General features: G+C 43.8%; 1 protein-coding gene across 4 annotated transcripts in view; it reads right to left on the reverse strand.

Annotated features, from left to right (window-relative positions):
- The window catches only part of BICD1 (BICD cargo adaptor 1), a 286,396-nt gene that overhangs the window by 259,660 nt on the left and 8,706 nt on the right, over positions 1 to 18,030 (reverse strand). The window lies entirely within an intron of this gene.

Genomic DNA, 18,030 nt, shown 5'->3' on the forward strand with positions numbered 1-18,030 from the left:
AAGGCTGAGGCAGAAGGATCGCCGGAGCCCAGCAGGTCGAGGTTGCAGTGGCCGGGAGCGTGGCACTGCACTCCAGCCTGGGTGACAGAGTGAGACTCCAACTCAAAAAAAAAAAAATACATCTACTTAAGTGTATTAAATGTATTTTTGACATCGATATTTTCAACTTATAACGGATTCTCGGGCACCTATTTCCCGGGTCGAGGTCTCACTCTGTTGTCCAAGCAGGAGTGCAGTGGCATGATCACGACGATCACAGCTCACATCAGCCCATCCCCCTGGACTCAGGTGATCCTTCCACCTCAGCATCCTGAGTGGCTGAGACTATAGACACGTGCCCCCACGCCTGCATTATTTTGCTTGTTTTTATTTTATTTTTTGTACAGCTGAGGTTTCACTATGTTGCCCAGGCTGGTCTCAAACCTGCAGGGTCAGGCAATTTACTCACCTTGGCCTCCCAAAGCACGGGATTACAGGCTGAGCCACCGAGCCCGGCCAGATGTATTTTAATGTAACTAAAAATACATTTAATGAATTGTAGGTTAGCCTAACCTACCTTATATGTCCTAAGAACACTCCCATTAGCCTACAATTGGGCAAAATAATCTAACTCAGACCCTATTTTGTAGAAAAGTGTTGAATATCCCACGTAATCTATTTAACACTGTTTTGAATGTGAAAAACAGAATGCTTGTATGGGTGCTTGAGGTATAGTTTCTATCACTTTCCCACCGTTGTAAAGTCAAAAAATCATTAAGTCAATCAATCATTAAGACTGGGACTATCTATATCTATCTGTCTATATAAATACACACAGACCTATTCATATTTAACACTCAGAACAACTCTACAAACTAAAAGTGCACAGCCTAATGAGTCTGAATAAGTAAATATGTGTAAAGCACTTGGAGAACTGTTTGACACATAAAAATATGATGTAAGTCCAACCCATTATTTTTACCATTATGCTATTATTGCTGTTGTTATTAACATTGTTCAAAATTCAGTACACATTTTGAAGTCACACTGCCTGATTCAAATTTCAGTTCCATCACTAAATAAATTACATCATCTGCATAATCTGCATCTCAATGTTCTCATCTATATATGTGGAAATAACAACAAAAACATCCACTTCATAGGCTACTGAGGCATATGCTATTTGGCATATTAAATATTTTGCACAATTTCCAGTATGTGCTAGGCAGTGAACATAAGTTAGCTGTTTTTAAAGTATACACATTTGGTCTTGGTTTCCTGGCCAGTAAATAATCTGAATTAAAAGCTAGGTCTCGGCGGGCTGGGTGGCTCAGCCGGTAATCCCGCGCCTTTGGGAGGCTGAGGGGAGTGGACTGCCTGAGCCTGCGGGTTCGAGACCTGCCCAGGGAACTTGGTGAGACCTCATCTCTACAATAAATCAAAAATCAGCCGGGCGTGGTAGCACACGCCTGTAGTTCCAGCTACTTGGAAGGCTGAGGCGGAAGGATCACCGGAGCCCAGCAGGTTGAGGTTGCGGTGGCCGGGAGCGGCCACTGCACTCCAGTCTGGGTGACAGAGTGAGACTCCAACTCAAAAAAAAAAAAAAAAAAAAAAAGCTAGGTCTCCTGATAAAAATTTAAAGCACTTTATACAGCCGTGCTGCTAGCAAACACAGAAGAGTTCATTTAATCAAGCTGATACAACTAAGTATTATTATGATACAGTAACAAAAAGTAACAATGGTTGCACATGCTGACACAATGCCAAAGGCTTTATACAATGCCAGGTGCTCCATCAGACATATACATAAAATGCTTGACCTTTTCTTTTTTTCTGCTATGCCTTTTTTCCTTCATGAAAAAATTATATATCTGAGTAATGAGTTACTACAGTAAATAGATGAAAGTATTACTTTGAGTCACAAAAGAAAAATAATTTGTTAATAAAACAACTAACTTTAGGCCAGGTGCTGTAGCTCATGCCTGTAATCCCAACACTTTGGGAGGCTGAGGCAGGAGTTCAAGACCAGCCTGGGCAACATAGCAAGAACTCATCTCTACAAAAAAATTTTTTAAATTAGTCAATGGTGGTGGCACATGCCTGTAATGCCAGCTACTTGGGAAGCTGAGCCCAGGGAACTGAAGCTATGGAGAGCCATGATCATGCCACTGCAATCCAGCCTGGGTGACAGAGTGAGACTCTGACTCAAACTAAAAATAAAAATAGCCAGATGCAGTGGCTCATGTCCGTAATCCAAGCACTTTGGGAGGCGTAGGCCAGAGGACTGCCTGAATCCAGGGGTTCGAGACCAGCCTGGGGCAATGTGGTGACACCTCATCTCTACAATAAATAATAATAAAAAAAAAATTAGCCGGGTGTGGTGGCACGTGCCTGTGGATCCAGATACTTGGAAGGCTGAGGAAGAAGGATCGCCTGAGCCCAGCTGGTCGAGGCTGTGGTGGTCGTGAGCATGCCACTGTGCTCTAGCCTGGGTGGCAGGGTGAGACTCCTACTCAAAAAATAAATAAAAATAAAAATAATTAAAATAAAAATAAGCATTAGTCCTGTTTACTATCGCTATTAGGTAAATGAAGAAACAGACTTCGTGATATAAGAGGCAGAACTGAGAATGAAAGTCCAAGGCTTTCTGTAATGTACCACGATCCTCCTCTACCCTCTCCTTTCTTGTTCTCCATGTCCCTCATGCCTTTATTTTTTTTTTTTTTTTTTTTTTGCCCTAAGAGGGCAAGAGAATGTCAGCTTCTTGGTCGAAGTCAAAACCCATATGTTGACAGTTAAGTGGCAGATGACATTACATGAGGGATGTGGATGAGAGGGAATGGTGGAGACTTTGGGAAATTAGAGACCACGCTCTTTTCAAAAGAAAGGGACCCACTCAGCTCCAGCCTTCTGCTGCCATGCAGAAACGCAGGCCCACAACTCTGGGAAATCTTCCAATATTTTGAGAGAAGCCTAACATCCAGCTCTTCATATGACTCTCCCTGTTGACAAGAGAAGCTCCCTAAATCAAATGTTTCTCCATCAGTGGGCTTGCCTGTGGCCGTGGGATACCATTTGCAATCTCTGCTCCAGATGAAAGGTGGCCAGGCTCACTGTCACTGCTCCCATCACCGTGGTATTTCACCTACAGAGTTTAACAGTCACTGTCAAACAAACCAGAGGACCGGTGCAACTGGTGTTATCAGAGCTTTATTGTAAGTCTGAGCTATTCAGGAGAAATGCACACTTAATGACAGAGTCACAGTGCAGAAAACAATTTAGACATAATCTGCTCCAAAATCCATCAGGGCCTGACTCACTTCCTCGACATCCTACCAAGTAGCTTTTTGGTTTCTGCTTAAACATCATGATTAGCCAACAGGAAAGTCTCTCTCTCTCTCCTCAAATGACCTGCAAACTTTCACTCTCAGTCTTCTTTGTATTTTTTAAAATTCAGTCAGAGTCTCACTGTCAACAGGCTGGAGCAGTGGCACAATCATAGCTCATCTCAGCTTCAAACTCCTGGGCTCAGGTATCCTCCTGCCTCAGTCTTCAAAGTGGCTGAGACTGCAGGTGCACACCACCATGCCTCGCTGATTTTTTTTTTTTTTTTTTTTTTGTAGAGATAAGGTCTCACTATGTTGCCTAGGCTGCTCTGGAATTCCTAGACTCAACCAATCCTCCTGTCTCAACCTCCCAAAATGCTAAGATGACAGGTGTGATGCTCCAAATCTTTACGGAAGGAATTTTTTTCATATTAAGTGAAGTTCTATATCCTTGTGTCTGCCAGTCATGAGCACCTAAAACACAGTATTCCAGAAGCAATGATCCAATATTATCGTCATATTCTGGACAGCATTTCTGTTAATGCAAAGATCACATCAGCTTTTTACTCAGGCTAGCAAATTTGCCTCCCTGGCCCTCGGGGACTATAGCATGATCTAACAGTACAAGTGAGTCTACAAAAGCTTACCAAGCTTCACCGTAGAGGAGACAGAGAGAGCTGTTATTTCTACCAGTCAAAATGTTTACTTTAATTCCAGCTTAAGGATATATTTATGCCTCTATATAGTCTCTATATTCCTAATCTAGAGTGCACACATTGCTTCCTAAAAAGAATTAACTCTGGTTTTAAAAACACTAACATTCATTTTAGTAACTGGATGGGGTTGGTTTCACAGAATGTTAAAAGAGTATACATGGCCAGTTTGACTTTATAAGAAGAAAAATGACTTAACATCTTAGCTCTGTAATAGAAACTAAGAAATAAGCACATTCAATGTGCTTCAGGAAATGTAGCCAACTTAAGTCCAGTAAATTACATCATAGAGCATTATAACTATAGAATGATGCTTGCTTTTCTGACAAGGTCATGAATCCTTTCCAAGTGAATAAATGCTTTGGCAGATTCATCTTAAAATTCTTTTTTTAAAAAGTATCAAAATTGGGATCCGTAAGGATTTTGAAATTCAAGCAACCATGTCATATTTCATCTCCTAAAATTAATTGTGAAATAGTATTTTATTCCTTCATTTTATGTGCCCTTATGATATGACTTCTTTACTCCTTCTTCTTAGCTCCTTGTTAAGAAATCTAGGAGCCATCCTGATTTCTCCCCCCTCCGCCTTTTTTTGCCTCCCACACTTACTTAATTAGCAAATCCTTCAACATACATCCTGAATGAGGTCCTTACATTCTCCCCCAAGTACATCCTCCCTCAGTCCAAGCCACCATCATCTCTCACCTGAGTCAACCCCCTAACTTGGCTCACTCTTCAACTGTCTGCAAGGAATAGCCAGAGTGATCTTTTAAAAACATCGATCAGATCCCAGCACTCCAGTGGCTTAAAATAAAATCCAGACTTCTGGCTAGGGCCCAGAGACCGCTGTCCACCTCTGCATCGTCCTCTCTCATATCCCCTCACCCCCACGGCAGCCGCACCAGAGGCTTTTGGGGCTCTCAGGTGGGGACGGTACTCTCCCCCTTGGGGAAGGGTCAGGAAGGGGTGTCTAGAATGTGGGCTGGTGTTTTTGTAAACCCATGACGAGGGATGCTGACCATCCTACACTGAGCCGCACAGTTCCGTAGTGCACAGCACAATCTCACACTGCAAGGGATCGCTGCACCCAAGACTCCATCTTCACAAACATCCAGTTCATTCCCACCTCAAGGTCTCCATGTCTGCTGTTAATTTCATCCCAGGACACCGAGAGCTTTTCCTGGTTTGCCCCTTCTGAGCTGAAATGTCATCTCCTCTGGAAGGCCACATCTGGCCCTCGTTCCTCAAATAGCCTCCGCCACTAAAACCCTGTTCAATCTCATTCTTCCTCTACCTTGCTTTCTTGGATTTTTAGCACTTATTATTATTATTATTATAAATAATGAGCACGATTATTTATTTACTTGTTCACGCTTTTGTTGCTTTCCCTCCACTAATATATCAGTCCTTTGAACGGCAGGAACTTGGTACCTCCAGTACCTAATAATGCTAGGGGCATAGCAAGTGTTCAATAAACAAGTATGAGGCCAGGTAGGTTGGCTCACTTCACATTGGGATCACAAAGTATGATCCCAGCACTTTGGGAGGTCGAGGCAGGAGGACTGTTTGAGCCCAGTAGTTTGAGACCAGCCTCAGCAACATAGCGAGGTCTCATATCCACAAAAAAATTTGAAAATTAACTAGGTGTGGTGGTGCGCCTGTAGTCCCAGCTACTGAAGAGGCTGAAGCAGAAGGATCGCCTGAGCCCAATGAGGTCAAGGCTTCGCCAAGCTGTGATCAAACCACAGCAGAGTGAGAACCCTGGACAGCAGATAAAATAATAATCACCATCATTATCATGTGTGAAATGAATAAATATCTATATAATTTTTATTGATTTAAAATGAAGAAAATTTTTTTTAAATCTTCAATTTGGGAGGACGGAGACACCTAGCCATCATTTCGAGTTACTTTTCCCTATGTCAAGTTTCCTTTTGGCAAGGGAGTTGTTTTTACTTTCCACAACTTTTACTTTTGTACAGCATCACCAAGTGAGAGTAAATTTAAAGCATTCTAAGTCACCATCTAACTCTCACAAGATGTGAAACAGGGTTGTTTATGAGCACAGTATTTTTGTTACCCTCTCAGCAGATATGTAACTTCTTCTGGCTAACTAACTGGCCAGTACAGCAATAAGTGGCAGGACACATCTGAGAGCAACAGGAAGCCAGGAGGAGAGTAGCCCGCTTTCCTGAATCCACCAAAACAAAAAAAGGGCATCACCTTTTGTCAAAGAGATTCACAAACATTTTCAAGATCAAGAAGAGGGGAAAGCGAATGCAATGGAAATGTGATTTTCAACCCAGACACAGCGGCACATGTCTGTAATCCCATCACTTTATGAGGCGGAAGGATTGCTTGAGCCCAGGAATTCAAGACCAGCCTGGGTAACATAGCAAGACCTTGTCTCTATAAAAAATTTTTTTAATTTGAAAATTTTTTTAAAAATCTGCCAGATGTAGTTGTATATCCCTCTTGTCTCAGCTACTCAGGATGTTGAGGCAGGAAGATCAGTTAAGGTCAGGAGCTAGAGGCTGTGGTGAGCCGTGATCGCACCACTGCACTTCAACCTGGGTGACACAGTGAGATTCTGACTTAAAAAAAAGAAGAAAAGCTCAAACAAGGTCAAGGAAGTGGGCTAAGAGAGAAGTGGTAAGTGGGTTTTAAAACATCTGGCTTTAAACCGGGCTCGGTGACTCAGCCTATAATGCCGTGCCTTGGGAGGCTGAGGTGAGTGGATTGCCTGGATCCACGGGTTCGAGACCTGCCTGGGCAACTTGGCAAGGCCTCATCTCTACAATAAATCAAAAATTAGCCAGGCGTGGTAGCGTGAACCTGTAGTTCCAGCTACTTGGAAGGCTGAGGTGGAAGGATCGCCGAAGCCCAGCAGGTCGAGGCTGCGGTGGCCGGGAGCAGCCACTGCACTCCAGTCTGAGCGACCAAGTGAGACTCCAACTCAAAAAAAAAAAAAAAAAAGCCGGGCTCGGTGGCTCAGCCTGTAATCCCGCATCTTTGGGAGGCTGAGGTGAGTGGATTGCCTGAGCCCGCGGGTTCGAGACCCGCCTGGGCAGTGAGACCTCATCTCTACAATAAATCAAAAAATTAGCCGGGCGTGGTAGCGCATGCCTGTAATTCTGGCTACTTGGAAGGCTGAGGCGGAAGGATCGCTGGAGCACAGCAGGTCAAGGCTGCGGTGGCCGGGAGCGGCCACTGCACTCCAGTCTGGGCGACAGAGTGAGACTCCAACTCAAAAAAAAAAAAAATCTGGGTTTAAAGTGTGATTTGCTGGGCGCGGTGACTCAAGCCTGTAATCCCAGCATTTAGGGAGGCCGAGACAAGAGGACTGCCTGAGCTCAGGGGTTCGAGATCAGCCTCTGCAACTTGGTGAGACCTCGTCTCTACAATAGATAGATAGATAGATAGATAGATAGATAGATAGATAGATAGATAGATAGATAGATAGATAAATGAGCCAGGTGTGGTAGCATGCACCTGTAGTTCCAGCTACTTGGAAAGCTGAGGCAGAAGGATCGCTGGAGCCCAGCAGGTCGAGGCTGCAGGTCAAGGCTGCAGTAGCCGGGTGCGTGCCACTGCAGTTCAGTCTGGGCAACAGAGTGAGACTCCAACTCAAAAAATAATAACAATAAAGTATGATTTTATTGAAATGTCTAGCAGCATTCTTTATTCCGATGTATAGAAGCTTAGATTCATTAAAGACGAATGAGAATACTTTGATTCCTTTTATGCTTCACACACATAAGATCCATGCTCAAACGGGGTCTAAATTAGACACTAAATGCTAAACAGCACTTTTCTTTGATGAGTGGCATCTGGGGACTGGTATGCAATGACCTGTGGTTTGTGTGAGATTGTTGGGCCCAGGTGTTGTATGTATTTCACATTGCAATACAGATGGCCAAATCACATTCTCAAAGTTACAGTCAAGCACACTTCCACTGCCACACACTTTCGAACACTGAATATCACCACTATTTAAAATTTTGTAAGTCAATGAGTAAAAAAGTGAAAACTCACTATGATCTCATTTACATTCACTGATGGCTGAGACTGAGGACCTCCTCACATATTTATGGAGGGTGTGCAAATCTTCCTGTTTCCTTGCCCTTCTTTTGTATTGTATTATAGTTGTTTTCAATAAACTCATAGGAACCGTATATTAGGAATAAAAATACTACATACTTTTTTAAAATTTCTGTAACCAAATGTGTCAATCCCATCTTTTAAGTCTATGTTTTATTTCTTCCTTAGGAAGATTTCCTCCACAACGACATTTAATACATGTCCTCAGGGAGTTTTGTGTTGTGTTGTGTTGTGTTGTGTTGTGTTGTGTTGAGTTGAGTTGGAGTCTCACTCTGTTGCCCATGCTGGAGTGCAGTGGCATGCTCATGGCCACTGCAGCCTCAACCTGTTGGGCTTAGATGATCCTTCCACCTCAGTCTTCCAAGTAGCTGGAACTACAGACGTACGCCATTGTGTCCAGCTAATTTTTTTTTTTTTTTTTTTGTCGAAAGTGCAGTGGTATGATCACAGCTCACCACAGCCTCAAACTCCTGGGCTCAAGCAATCCTCCCACCTCAGTCTCTCAAGAAGCTGGGACTACAGGTATGCACCACCACATTTAGCTAAATTTTTTTGTATTTTTTTGGTAGAGATGGCATCTCACTGTGTTGTCTAGGCTGGTGGAATTCATTTTTTAATGAGCCATTAAGCCTTTGATATTGTAATACAAAGCTAATGAAGGGCGGAGATAAAAAAAGATTCGAAAGAAAAGAGTACAGGGTTTTAAAAGAGACTGAAAAAGTCTTTTTTTTTTTTACTGTTTAAAAGGGAGTTTTAAAAGTGCCATTGGATCTTAAAGTAACAATACATTTCCCATGTTAATATTATGAAGGGGGAAAAAACCCTCAAACATTTTGGCTTGAAATATAATTAAGCTATAAACATAAGGGGAAAAAAATCACTGGTTTAAAGCTATCTAAGCACAAATTACTTTTTTTTAAGTAAGAAGAGGAACAATTACATTTTTCATAATACTAAAAATGAAATAATGTAAGGTGATAAAAAGCAATTAGTTCCTGCTTAGGTAACATTTCTTCTGATACTTTTCCATTGAAGCTTTAATTTTTATGTGATTATGAGGTTTTTATACATAAATAGACCAGTCAATAGGAAATTCATGTAGAAATGTATTTTTCCAATGGTTGTGATTAGAAGAAAAATAACCTAGGAAAGAATTCTTACAGAGCTATAAGCAGTAACATATTTCAGATGCTTCTCTAAGTTAGAAATATGCATTTGCTTACTCCAAAACCACATATGGGACTGCTGGATTGGAGCTTGTATCTTTTTAATATTTCACAAAAAGCCCTTAAATAATATTTTTCTCCAAAGTGACTTGGTAAAAATGAGATCACAGCCTAGTAACATCTAATTGGACAATTGAGTTCCCCTGCTGAAGCTTGTCTGCTTTGTTTACAAAAACATACACAAAGTCTAAGATAATCACAATCAGACCCCAACATCCTCCTCCTTAATGCATACTGGGGAGATGGAAATAAACCTGTGATCTGCCCTCATTCATACTTGTCACTTCCTTGTAAATGCTAGAAGCTTTCCACAGCAAGAGCCTGTCAGTCAGAAAGATGTCTCGTTTTTTTTTTGAGTTGGAGTCTCACTTTGTCACCCAGGCTGGAGTGCAGTGGCACGCTCAAGGCTACTGCAGGCTCAACCTGCCTTCCACCTCAGCTTTCCAAGTAGCTGGAGCCACAGGCATGTACCACCACACTCAGCTAGTTTTTTGATGTACTGTAGAGACAGGGTCTCACCCAATTGCCCAGGCTGGTCTCAAACCTCTGGGCTCAGGCAATCCTCTTGCCTCTGCCTCCCAAAGTGCTGAGATTACAGGTGTGAGCCACCATGCCCAGCTAGCAAGGAAGACTTCTAAAGCCAGTGACCCCTAAAGAGCACGAAGAATTAGTCTATTCACCAAAAACTTAGCACAAAACAGTAAATGTAAGTCAGTGTAGCATATTCACAAGAATAGACCAACAAGCCAGGGGAACAGAAAAGTCCACTCCCGGCCACCGCAGCCTTGACCTGCTGGGCTCCAGCGATCCTTCGACCTCAGACTTCCAAGTAGCCGGAATTACAGGCATGCGCTACCATGCCCAGCTGATTTTTTTTTTAATTTATTTATTGTGGAGATGAGGTCTCGCTGCCCAGGTGGGTCTTGACCAGCGGGCTCAGGCAATCCACTCACCTCAGCCTCCCAAAGGCGCAGGATTACAGGCTAGGCCACCGAGCCCGGCTTCATTCAGCATTTTTAATTGTTGCCAGTAGGAAGGTTAGTCAGAAGTCCTAGATCACCATACTGCCAGAATCAAAAGTCAAAAAATCACAGGGTTTTTTTCTTCTTCTTTGTTTTTTTTTTGAGTTGGAGTCTTACTCCATCGCCCAGGCTGGAATGCAGTGGCACACTCATGGCCACCCCAGGGTTGACCTGCTGGGCTCCAGCAATCTTTTCACCTCACCATTCCAAAAAGACGGAACTACAGGCGTGCGCTACCACACCCAGCTAATTTTTGATTTATTGTAGAGACGAGGTCTCGCCAAGTTGCCCGGGCTGGTCTTGAACTCACGAGCCCAGGCAATCCTCTCGCCTCCACCTCCCAAAGCGCTGGGACTACAGGCTGAGCCACCGAGCCTGGCCTCAAAAAAAGCACAGTTTTAAGACATAAAGCTAATTATATCACGCTCGGTTTTGAAACTTTCAGAACTTTCATGGTATACAGAATAAAGTTTAAGCTCCTTAGCATCCCCTAGGTGGCACGACCCTGCTCCAGAGGCACTAGGAAAGCTCGCCTAGAGAAGAAACAAAATGGAGGTTGAACTTGAATCAGCAGCAAGTGAGAGAAGAGATTAGAGAGAGCAGGAAAAGAGCAATGAATCCTAATTAGTCAATCCAAGGGCAAGGGAATATTCAAGTCTAGTATGGACAGCTCAACATCCAAGGGTCTGATCGACAAGTCAGAAATTCAGTTAAGCCAGGCTCGGTGGCTCAGCCTGTAATCCCGCGCCTTGGGAGGCTGAGGTGAGTGGATTGCCTGAGCCCGCGGGTTCGAGACCCGCCTGGGCAACTTGGCGAGACCTCGTCTCTACAATAAATCAAAAAATTAGCTGGGCGTGGTAGCGCGCACCTGTAATTCCAGCTACTCGGAAGGCTGAGGTGGAAGGATCGCCGGAGCCCGGCAGGTCGAGGCTGCGGTGGCCGGGAGCGGCCACTGCACTCCAGTCTGGGCGACAGTGGGACTCCAACTCAAAAATAAAAAAAAGAAGTTCAGGCAAGATTACATTGCACTGGCAGCTCTCAAAATCAAGGGGATCGAGACCCAGAGGAATCTGGGAAGGATCAGGGTCAGCAGAAGTACGTCAGCCCAACCATGCAAAAGGACAGTGGGCACCCACCGAAGGGCCCAGTTAGGTAACCTGGTCACAACAGAAGTAGGCTAGGAAGCTGCCACTCTCTAAACCACAGCATGCAAGAGGCTCAAACAGACCCTAAAACACACCGAGGAGGCCATGGGAGCAGCAGATACTTCCAGACCCCTTGTTCAACAGAGGTACTTCTCACGATGTCACCAGGCCTGGCTCTCACTGGCAAAGCCTTCCTGTGGCCGACTTTGCTAGAGTCAGCTCTGTTGAGGCCCCAGCTGGCAGGGCCTGACAAGCCTCATCACAAGGCCTTCACCATCTGGCCCCAAATCATGTCTCCAGGCTCCCCTCTCGACTTTCTTCCCATTTCATCCACCACCTACCGCAACAACACAGATCCTGACAAGCAGCACTCGCCAGGCTTCCATCCCTACAGGCTGCTTCCTCTTCCTGAATGACTGTCCCTCCTCTCTCCCAGGAAAGCCTCTCCTCATTCTTCAAAGCCTTCTCAAACGTTGCCTGACAAGGATGTTTTCTCTGATTTCTATCAGCTGAGTTTTCTACCCTCCATTTTGGTGTCCTATCAAACACAGCCAGCATATTATTATTTTTTACTATTATCACCATCACATCAACTGTTTATCAGGTGCTTACACGTGTCAGGCACTGTACTAAATGCCTTCCATGGCTCTTTCTCTACCACCTGTAGATATTCGCTTCCTCCATTTTACTGAGGAGGAAACTGAGGCTCCACAAAGTTTTAAGAATTAGCCTAAGCTCCCATTAGCAAGTAAAAGGATTCAAGCCCAGTTTTTTCTTACTCCAAAATCTGTGGTCTTTCCAGTAAAAGATCATAATCACATTTGTTGACATCTGTTGCCTCCAACAACAAATAATTTAATAATACAGTCCATCTCTTCCTCATTTTTGTGTACCCTGCATAATGCTTGGCATATAGATGATGGGCTCTAAATACTTAATACATGTATAAATGAATGACCAGCATTTATCCCAGTTCCTCAGGAACTAGAATTTTGTTTTCCTCTTTTTTTTTTTTTTTGAGTTGGCGTCTCACTCTGTCGCCCAGACTGGAGTGCAGTGGCATGTTCCCAGCCACCGCAGCTTCAACCTGCTGGGTTCCGGCAATCCTTCCACCTCAGCCTTCCAAGTAGCTGGAACTACAAGTGTGCACTACCACGCCAGGCTAATTATTTTTTATTTATTGTAGAGACGAGGTCTCACCAAGTTGCCCAGGTGGGTCTTGAGCCCGCGGACTCAGGCAATCCACTCACCTCGGCCTCCCAAAGTTCTGTGATTATAGGCTGAGCCACCAAACCCAGCCAGAACTAGAATATTAACTGCAGTACAGAGCCAGAACACAGTCTTATCTGTCTTTTTATGTCACCTTCAATGAGGGTCTGCTGCATGGCTCATATTATCCAGAATAAAGGACAGAGAGTAGAAGACGATCAGGTAAAGATTCAGGGACAAGGAACAGGCAAGTCAGCACAATACCTTTTGAGTAATTTGGTTTAATTTAGACAAACAAATGGTTATTTTTAAAACAAATGAAGCCAGGCTCAGTGGTTCAGCCTGTAATCCCGCGCCTTGGGAGGCTGAGGTGAGTGGATTGCCTGAGTCCGCGGGTTTGAGACCTACCTGGGCAACTTGGCGAGACCTCATCTCTACAATAAATCAAAAAAAAAATCAACCGGGCGTGGTAGCGCGCACCTGTAGTTCCGGCTACTCGGAAGGCTGAGGCAGAAGGATCGCCGGAGCCCAGCAGGTCGAGGCTGCGGTGGCCAGGAGCGGCCACTGCACTCCAGTCTGGGCGACAGAGTGAGACTCCAACTCAAAAAAAAAAAAAAAATTATTTTAAAATATGGACAAAAGAGATCTTCCTGTTATTCAGATCACAGAACTAGATCATTGGTCAGTGTTTTCAGGAAAAAGCAATGGAAAAACTCTAGACTAGTGAGATTTTAGTCATCACTGAACAAGTCCAAGAGAAAAAATTTTAAAATGCATTTAAATTAATGATGCCAATGTGATTCAGAAACTTGGAAAATGGATACCAAAGATCATTAAATCAGTTAGTTTTCAATTACCAACATTAAGTACCTGTTATCAATTTTTTTACAAAATAATCGAAGGTTTTACAAAACAATCAACAGTTCAAAAGCTACCTATAATTGGTTTTGGAGAACACTATATTCTCTCTCTCTCCCTCTCTCTCTCTCTCTCTCTCTCTCTCTCTCTCTCTCTCTCTCTCTCTCTCTCCCTCTCTCCCTCTCTCCCTCTCTCCCTCTCTCCCTCTCTAGGTTGATTTTTCTCATTGTATTTCCTTGAGATTTTAAGCTTAAAGGCTCTGAGGACACTAGCCTTAGCAGAAAGCCAGTTTGTGATCTAAAGGAGGAAAAAATGATTATGCATGCCAAAGAGATAATCTGCAAGATAACAGTACCTCCAGTCAACAAAAGAAGTCATGTAGAAATTAAACTCATCCTGTTTCTGTCTAGTGACATGAGGTCAACTTCCAAAAATCTCCTAAAACCATCTAGCAAATAGCAACCAGTGAGGCTTATCAACAAGGCCCATCCATGTTACAATATAAACCTCTTTCAATTTCAAAAATTGATGGCTAAGGGCTCTCCAGCAGTGGCATTTGATTCCACATTAGTCTGCAGTATGCAAGAGAAAAACAAAGGCCTGTCATTCAGAACCTCCTATTACAGACCCACGCCAAACTGCAACAAAACATTCTTAAGGAAATTGCTACTGCTATTGCATGCATATTATTATTGTTCCCATAAATGTAAACAGGCTTCTTGTTTTCAATTCTTTATTTAAAGATAGAAACACAGAAGTTAAATATTGTATTTTAGCCAGGTCCGGTGGCTCATGTCTGTACTCCCAGTATTTTAGGAGGCCGAGGCAAAAGGATTGCCTGAGCCCAGGGGTTCAAGACTAGCCTGGGCAACTTGGCAAGACATCGTCTCTACAATAAACAAAAAAAATCAGCCGGGCGTGGTGGCGCACGCCAGTAGTTCCAGTTACTTAGAAGGCTGAGGCAGAAGGATCACCTGAGCCCAGGAGGTCAAGGCTGTGGTAGCTGTGAATGTGCCACTGCACTCCAGCCTGGGCAACAGTGTAACTCCAACTCAAAAATAAACAAATATATGTGTACACGTGTATTACATCTTAAAGTTTTTTCTCCTTAAAATGTTTGAAAACAATAAACATGTATAACCAAAAGAACAACTGAAAATCATTCAAAAGTTAAGGATCAATCCCTAAAAGCAATTCTTTTTCTAATACTCTATTTACCAACTTGTGAAGTTGCTATAAACAATCACAAACAGAATAAAACAAACAGACACAACAAAGTAGGCAAATAACTTCTAAAGGAAACCTTAAACAATCCTCAAGAACAGAAAATTAAATGCATTCTAATTTAACATACACCTAACGCAATTTTTATATGTTTGTTGGTTTTCAAAGGTCTTCATTTCCAGAAAATAAAGAAGACAAATTTTATATATTAGCACATTAACTTCCCAGCTTTTCTTATTAAACACCTCAATTCCTATGAAGGCACTAAATCCTGTGAAGAAGGGTCTTTGTCCTGGCTGCATCTATAAGGTGTGGGAGATTAATTTACTGAAGCCGGACTCAGGCTCCACTTCCAATGTGATTTAAATGTCTGGAAGTGAGGTCCAGGCAGCAGTATTGTTATAAATCACCCAGGTGATCCTAATGTACAGTCAGTATTGAAAGTCACTGGTTCTCACCCACCTCTTCCAAGCAAAAACCTCAGGGAGATATCCAGGCTCTACTCAAGCACTTCCAATGTCGAGACCTAAGAACCCCTTAGAAAAACCCAAAGACAATGCACTACTTTAGAAAGTGGCCATTTTTCAAACAGAAATGTTTTGTTTTGTTTTGTTTTGTTTAGTTGGAGTCTTACTCTGTCGCCAGGTTGGAGTGCAGTGGCACAGTCATGGCCACAGCAGCCTCGACCTGCTGGGCTCAGGGGATCCCTCTGCCTCAGACTTCCAAGTAGCTGGAACTACAGACACACATTACCTCCCCTGACTTATTTTTGATTTATTGTAGAGACGAGGTCTCACCAAGTTGCCCAGGCTGGTCTCGAACCCGTGAGCTCAGGCAACCCTCTCGCCCTGGCCTCCCAAAGCGCTGGGATTACAAGCTTGAGCTAACGCGACAGGCTGGAATGGCTCTTTTTACACAACATGGTCACCCATCATTTCTCCCAACATATACAACAGGGTTTCAAGATCTTTGCACCTGCACCTTCTTCCTAAAAGTCACTTTCCCCAATCTCTGCATAACTGGCTCTTTGTCCTTATGGATCAGGCCTGAGCTCTAACGGCACCTCCTGGGGAAGACTCTGCCAGATCACGCTTTCCCTAGCCAGACTCTGTCTCCTCACACACGGCCCTTCTTGCAGATGATATGTGCGTGTGTGTTCACTGTCTCTCTTCCTGAAACATAAGCTTCATCCAAGCAGCTCCATCGAGTCTGTCTGTTCAACACTGTATCTTTAGCAAGCAGCACAGTGCCCAATACAGTAGCTACTCAAGACAAATTTTTGAATGAACAGAAGAAGAGGTAATGGGCAATCTACAGCAAAAAGAAAACCTCAGAGTGGTATATAATATAAATACAGTCATTCCTCAGTATCTGAGGGAAGGGGTGGTTCCAGGATCCTCCAAGGATACGAAAATCCGCAGATGCTCAAGTCCCTGATGCAAATGGCGCAGTATTTGTATATAACCTATACATATCCTCCTATATACATTAAATCACCTCTAGATTACGTTGAATACCAATATAATGTAAATGCTGTTATACTGTATCCACAGATGTGGAAACACAGATATGGAGGGGTGACTATAGTTGACAAGGCAGATTATATATGGACTAAGTGTAAATGACAAAAAAATATAACCACGTGTGTGGGTGTATGTATGCCCACGTGTGGACATGGGTATGCACAAAAAATGTGTGTGAAAAGAAAAATCCTAGGCCAGGTGCAGTGGCTCACGCCTATAATCCCAGTACCTTGGGAGGCCGAGGTGAGAGGATTGCCTGAGCCCACGGGTTGGAGACCAGCCTGGGCAACTTGGTGAGACCTCATCTCTACAAGAAATTAAAAATTAGCAGACGTGGTGGCATGTGCCTGTAGTTCCAGCTACTTGGAAGGCTGAAGCAGAGGAATCACCTGAGCCCAACAGGTCAAGGCTACGGTGGCCGTGAGCATGCCACTGCACTCCAGCCTGGGAAACGAGTGAGATTCCTACTCAAAAATAAAATAAAATAAAATAAAATAAACTTATGAACTTTCTTGGAACACTTAGAATGATAAAATCGGTCAGGCGCAGTGGCTCGTGCCTACAATCCCAGCACTTTGGGAGGTCGAGGTAAGAGGATTGCCTGAGTTCATGGGTTTAAGACCAGCCCAGGCAACTTGGTGAGACCTCATCTCTACAATAAATCAAAAAATTAGCCAGTTGTAATTCCAGCTACTTGGAAGGTTGAAGTGGAAGGATCACCCAAGCCTGGCAGATTGAGGCTACGGTGGCTGTGAGCATGCCACTGCACTCCAGCCTGGGCAACAGAGTGAGACTCCAACTCAAAAAAAAATCTAGAATTATAAAATTTTAAAAATCAGAAGAGGTTCGTGACCCTCCTGGGCAACTTGCCGAGACCTCACCTCTACAATAATTAAAAAATTAGCTGGGTGTGGTAGCACACGCCTGTAGTTCCAGCTACTTGGAAGGCTGAGGTGGAAGGATCGCTGGAGCCCAGCAGGTTGAGGCTGCGGTGGCTGGGAGAGGTCACTGCACTCCAGTCTGGGTGACAGAGTGAGACTCCAACTCACAAAAAAAAAAAAAAAAATCAGAAGAGGAAGGGACTACGGACCATGAACCATATAGATCATTCTACACACACTTTTTCTAGGCATGAACTCCCATAGAGTATCTCAGCAAGTGGCTGGCTTAAACTTTTTTGATGAGGAAACTCACTGCTTCCTAAGGAAAGTATTTCTTTCCATTACCAGACGACAATTGCCAGAAGGCTTTTGGTTTGTTTCAGGGTCTCATTCTGTCACCCAAGCTGGAGTACAGTGGCACAATCATGGCTCACTACAGCCTCAAATTCCTGGCTCAAGTCATCCTCTCACCTCAGCCTCCCAAGCAGCTGGAACTACAAGCGTGCACCACTATGCCCAGCTAATTTTGGGGGGAGCAGCAGGGGTACTCCCTATGTTGCCTAGGTTGGTCTCCAACTGCTGAGCTCACACGATCCTCCCACCTCGGCCTCTCAAAGTGTTGGAATTACAAGTGTAAGTCACCATGCCTGGCCAGAAAGTTCTTTATTTTGATCCGAAATCTGGCTTCCAGTGACAGGGCCTTATCCTGCTCGCTGAAGCCAAGTACAAACATGTCAATGAAAACAAGCTCAGCCGGGCTCGGTGGCTCAGCCGGGCTCGGTGGCTCAGCCTGTAATCCCGCACCTTTGGGAGGCTGAGGTGA

Source organism: Carlito syrichta, unplaced genomic scaffold (assembly GCF_000164805.1).
Source record: "Carlito syrichta isolate Samal-C Ts95f unplaced genomic scaffold, Tarsius_syrichta-2.0.1 Scaffold316039, whole genome shotgun sequence".
Classification (NCBI taxonomy): domain Eukaryota; kingdom Metazoa; phylum Chordata; class Mammalia; order Primates; family Tarsiidae; genus Carlito; species Carlito syrichta.